Source organism: Arachis ipaensis, chromosome B4 (genome assembly GCF_059453495.1).
Source record: "Arachis ipaensis isolate K30076 ecotype BB chromosome B4, ASM5945349v1, whole genome shotgun sequence".
Lineage (NCBI taxonomy): Eukaryota > Viridiplantae > Streptophyta > Magnoliopsida > Fabales > Fabaceae > Arachis > Arachis ipaensis.
The window spans coordinates 73,834,739-73,840,577 of NC_142439.1; the positions used below are offsets into that span (position 1 = coordinate 73,834,739).

At 38.8% G+C, this 5,839-nt stretch overlaps 1 non-coding gene across 1 annotated transcript; it reads left to right on the forward strand.

Annotated features, from left to right (window-relative positions):
* The first annotated feature begins 1,588 nt into the window (after nucleotides 1–1,588).
* Nucleotides 1,589–1,695, forward strand: LOC148567936 (small nucleolar RNA R71). Its single transcript, XR_015881715.1, has one exon. It is a non-coding gene; the product is annotated as a small nucleolar RNA R71 (small nucleolar RNA).
* The last annotated feature ends 4,144 nt before the right edge of the window (nucleotides 1,696–5,839 follow it).

The following is a 5,839-nucleotide window of genomic DNA, read 5'->3' on the forward strand; positions in this document are numbered from 1 at the left end:
TATTAGCTCTCCTCGCTCCACATCTATGAGTGCTCTGGCTGTAGCTAGGAATGGTCTTCCCAATATGATTGGGTGGATGGGACTCTCTTCCATTTCCAATATAACAAAATCTGTGGGGAGGAAATAGTTCCCCACTTTTACCAACACATTTTCAACCACTCCCACTGCTTGTTTTTGAATTTTGTCAGCCAGCCTGATGACTACGTCTGTGGGCATTAGCTCATTGATCTGCAGCTTCTTCATTAGAGATAGAGGCATTAAGTTGATGCTTGCTCCCAGGTCACAGAGTCCCTTATCAATCAGTATTTCTCCTATGGCACAGGGGATGTGAAAACTCCCTGGGTCCTTCCTTTTTGTAGGCAACTCTGTTTGAATGAGAGCACTGCACTCCTTATTCATCACTATTGTTTGTCCTCCCTTGAGTGAGCCTTTCCTGGTTAGCAGCTCCTTCATATACTTAATGTATGAGGGCATTTGTTGGAGGGCCTTGATGAATGGTATGTTTACATAGAGAGATACAAACATGTCAAGAAACCATGAGTATATTCTCTTCTCTACACCACCATTGAGTATTTGGGGAAAGGATGCATAGAGTCTCAGCAGCTCCTTCTGCGTGATTGTGGTTTCTTGATGATTCTCTTCCTGCTTTCCTGCTGATGTATCTTCAGGTTGTTCTAATGGTTTGTTCGGCTCTTCCTCAGTCTCCGTATCACTTATAGTAACCATCTTACAATCTTCCCATCTGACCTTCTTTGCTTCACCTCTCGGATTTTTCTCTGTGTCACTTGGGAAGCTATCAGTAGGTTTGGGGATCTTCTAAGAAAGGTATCCCACTTGAAACTCCAGCCTCTTGATGATGTCTCCTTGGTTCTTGATATTGGCTCGCACCTCCTCCTTGAACACCTTGTTATCTTGGATTTCCTTACATATGCCCTCAAGTAGAGTCTCAATCCTTGATAGTCTTTCTTCCAATGATGGAGAGTTGAGATTGGAAGGATGAGAAGGGCCATTTTGACTTTGGTATGGATGTTGAGAGGTGTTGTTAGGTGGGTATTGATATGACCTCTGTGTGGAGTGTTGGTGAGCTGCATTGTTGTTGGGGTTGTGGCGTCTCTAATCTTGGCCTTGATCCTGTTGGTTTTCGCACCCAAAGTTTGGGTGGTTCCTCCAACTGGGATTATATGTTTTGGAGTATGGGTCATGGTGCTACCTAGGTGAATTTCCAATGTAGTTGGCTTGTTCCTGATCACCCTCTACTTCTTCATTCACTCCTTCTTGAGCTGCTGCTGAGGTGGTGATTGCTGCCACTTGATTCCTCTCCATCTTTTTGGTAAGGTCAGCCAACTGCTAGGTAATAAGCTTGTTTTGAGCTAGCAGTGCATCCACATTGTTCAGCTCCATCACTCCTCTAGTGTTGCCTCTTTCAGAAGCATAGAAGTAGTCATTTTCTGCTACAGTCTCAATGACATCTATGGCTTCTTCAATGGTCTTCTTCTTGTTCAGAGATCCCCCGGATGAGTGGTCTACTGCCTTCTTTGATTCATACGAAAGGCCTTCATAGAAAATGTGCAACTACACCCATTCATTGAACATATCTGGCGGGCATCTTCTTGTCAGGTCCTTAAACCTCTCCCATGCTTCATATAGAGTCTCACCATCTTGCTGCCTGAAGGTTTGTACCTCAGCTCTCAACCTGTTAATTCGTTGAGAAGGATAGAATCTTGCCAAGAATTTGTTCACCACGTCTTCCCAGGTTGCTAAACTCTCCTTTGGAAAGGATTCCAGCCATTTAGATGCTTTGTCCTTGAGTGAGAAGGGAAACAGAAGTAGTCTATAGGTGTTAGGGTGAACACTATTAGACTTCACAGTATTGTATATCCTCAGGAAGGTGGTTAGATGTTGATTGGGGTCTTCTTGGACACTTCTTCCGAATGAACAATTGTTCTGAACAAGGGTGATGAGATGTGGCTTTAGTTCAAAGTTGTTGGCATATATGGTTGGCCTTTGGATGCTACTTCCACAGTTTTCTGGATTTGGGTTGATGTAAGAACCCAGAACTCTTCTCTCTTGTCCAGCCTGATGCGCTGGACCTTCTCTGCCATGGTTGTGAGCCTCTTTTTCATGATGGTTCTCCATATTCTCATCCATGTCTGGTGCAAAGTACTCCTCCTCTTCCTCAGCACCAACTACTCTCTTCCCTCTTGCTTCCCTCCTTAATCTAAGGAAGGTCCTCTCAGGTTCAGAATCAAAGGAAGTTGAAGCCCTGCTTCTTCTACCTGTCATACACCCAATATGGCACAAGCAAGAAAGATAGATGCAGACAATATTTTCTGTAGAAATGCTGTTACTGTGAGTGATGCAATATATCAAATAGTTAGTGGGTCAGTGAACCAAATATTAAAACAAAACGCAGGTAACACCACTAATGGGTGAAAGGTAAAGGGAAAGAAATAACTAAAACTGAAAGTAAATTACTCAGACGAAACTAAATCAAACAAAAGGAAAATGCTCAATCTAGTTATCCACCAATTTAATCATTGTTGATACAAAATCAATCCCCGGCAACGGCGCCATAAACTTGATGCACGGAAACTTGTCTCTTAACAAATCTCCCTCGGCAAGTATACCGAATTGTCATCAAGTAAAAACTCACAATAGAGTGAGGTCGAATCCCGCAGGGATTGATTGGTCAAGCAACTTTAATTGGAGGAATGTTCCAGTTGAGCTAAGCAGAATTTGGTTTGAGAGTTGCAAGAAATTAAATGGCAGGAAAGTAAATAGCAGAAAATGTAAATGCTGGAAATAAAGAGCTGAAAATAGATGACGGAAAATAAATTGTAGAATCTTAAATGGGAATGGGGAAGATGATTGATGCTGGCAGAAATTGGCGAGTTAAGAATGATTATAAAATATGCGTTGCAAGTATAGTTCTCAACCAACCAGAAATCCGCTTTTCAATTTAGAAGGGTGTCACAGAAATTAAAATTAAAATACTGGGAGTATGAATCCCAGGTCGTCTCCCAATGAGTTACAGAAAAGTGTGCTATTTTATTAATCAGATGTTTTTAAAAAGATTTGAGTTGAATGACAGAAAATTAAATTAGAGAATTTATATAAATTTAAATAAAAGCCTTGATTGGGAGTTGATTAGCTGGAAGCCCTATTCTTGTTGCAGTACTCTCAAGATTAATTGATAATTGGGGGTTATTATGTTTAGTTGTCCCTTACTAAGTAAGGGAAAGTTAAACAAGTTGGAATGCTGTTCTATCCACAAGTTCCAATCCGCTCTTGGGAGGATTGGTGTGAGTGACTAGAGAACAATCCAACAATAAACCTAATTACAATCTTTCTCTTGAGCATCCTAACTCAAGGGTTTCTTTCAATCAACTCCCCATCAAGTTAGGGAACTACTCGCTCATTGTAAATGAAGAATTCATAACATAAGAAAGGGAATTAAAGAAAGACATGATAAATAATGATCAAAAGATTAATTAAAAATAAAAGTAATTCTTGTATTAATAAATTCTAAAATAATCCGATAGTAAAATTAAGTAAATTAAGGAATATGGAAGGGTAAGAGACAAGTAAAGAGAACGAACTAGAATGTCAAAATCTTGATGAGGCAATAACTCTTCTCAATATCCCAATGCAAAACAATGAACATAACAAATCCTAAAAACTATGAATGTGTAGAGAGAAAACCTAGAGGAGAAAAAAAACTAGATCTAAAAACTAAAACTATGCGGAACGAATGTTGTTGTTGGTTTCTGCATGTTCTCTGGCTCTAGTCTGCTTTTCTAGGCCGAAAACTGGGTCAAAATAAGGCCCGAAATCGCCCCCAGTGATTCTGCAGATTATGCAGATCGCGCATGTCACGCGGTTGCGTCATCCATGCGGCCGCGTCATTCGGCTTTCTGTTTTTCCACGCGGTCGCATCATCCATGCGGCCGCGTCGCTTGTGCTATTCCATGCCGCGCGGTCGCGTCATCCATGCTGCCGCGTCACTGCGATTTCCTTTCTTTCACGCGGTCGGGTCATCCATGCGGTCGCGTCACTTCTCGCTGGTCATCTCCTCAATTTCTTGTGTTCCTTCCATTTTTGCAAGCTTCCTTTCCAATCTCCAACTCATTCATGCCCTATAAAGCCTGAAACACTTAACACACAGATCACGGCATCGAATGGAATAAAAGATAAATAAAATACATAATTAAAAGTCTCTAGGAAGCAAGTTTTCAATCATGCAATAACTTTAGGAAGGAATTATAAATGCATGCTTATTTAACGAATAAGTAGGTAAAGATCATGATAAAAGCACACAATTAAACACAATATAAACCATAAAATAGTGGTTTATCAACCTCCCTACACTTAAACATTAGCATGTCCTCATGCTTAGTTGAAGGAGATAAAATGAATGAGTAAGAACATGTAAAACCTATGAAATGCAATGCAACCTATATATATGAATGCAACTATATGATCTTTGTCCACTTGATCAAAAGTAAGCTCTTCAAAACAATTACAAATCAAATTCTACTAACTCAATTCTTATACAGTAAGAACAGATAAAAATACAAGAAGATAGCTCATGAAAGCAGGAAACATAGAAATTCAAGCATGGAACCCTCACTGATGATGTATGTACACTCTAGTCTCTCTAGTGTATAGGGTCATCACTCTATCCTTTTCTAATCATGCTCTGTAATTTTTGTTCTTCTCCTAATCAATCAACAACATTTAATATACCAATGCAAACATCATGAGGTCTTTTCAAGGTTGTAATGGGGCCAAGGTAAGGGTGAGGATATATATATGGCTAAGTAAGCTTATAAATTGAATCTCTAATTAACCCAAGCTTTAACATAACCTATATATATATTCTATATAACTTTAGAATTCATACCTAGCTACCCAGAAATCCCTTTCACATCCATACTCATGTATCAACCTATATATTTTTTAAACATAGAAACATAAAAATAACACAGCTTATCAATGCACATAGATTTTTAATTCTTATAGTTTCACATGAGTAGGTATCCAAATTCCCATAATATTATCATGACTCATTCCCTTATTATCCTTTGTTCCCCTCAATTTCCGATATTTGATTGCCTCACACAATTCTATCTTAAGCTAACCAAAGATTTAATTTGGGATATATAATTGTTTTTCCGCTTAAGGCTAGTAATGTGGTAAAATATAGAACAAATGGGATTTAAAGGCTTAAAGTGGCTAAAAAAGGTAATTGAAAGGGTAGGCTTAATTTGGATAAGTAAGCTCAACAAATAATGGCCTCAATCATGTGCAAACATATAAATATAATAAATATTGGACATATAGGATGAAACAAAATGTAGATTACAATCATAGAGAAGTAAACACACAAGAATAAAATAATTATGGTTAAATAATGTAACCATTCATAAAGGCTCAATTCTCACAGGTTGTGTGTTCTTTAGCTCAAAAATCATGTTCCAAATACAACTTCAAGCAATTTTAACATAAAAGTTTTAATTAAAATTAGTGAAATTTTGTTCCAAAGATAGGGTCTTAGAAGAAACTTATTGTCTTTTCAATCAAGCAGAACATGCATGCAACTAATCTATTACTATGCAATTTATCCTATTCTATAAAAGAAAAATCTAACTAAATATCCTAATTTGTTGGTGCTAGGGAAGAGAAATTACCTTCGGAAGTCAGGTACTGACCGACCTCCCCACACTTAAGACTTTGCACCGTCCTCGGTGCCATCTGTCAAGAACAAAGGTGGGCTGGTAGCAGTATCTCCACAGTCGGGACCATCATGGCTCCCTGTGCTGGGAAAAGAAGTGGAGTC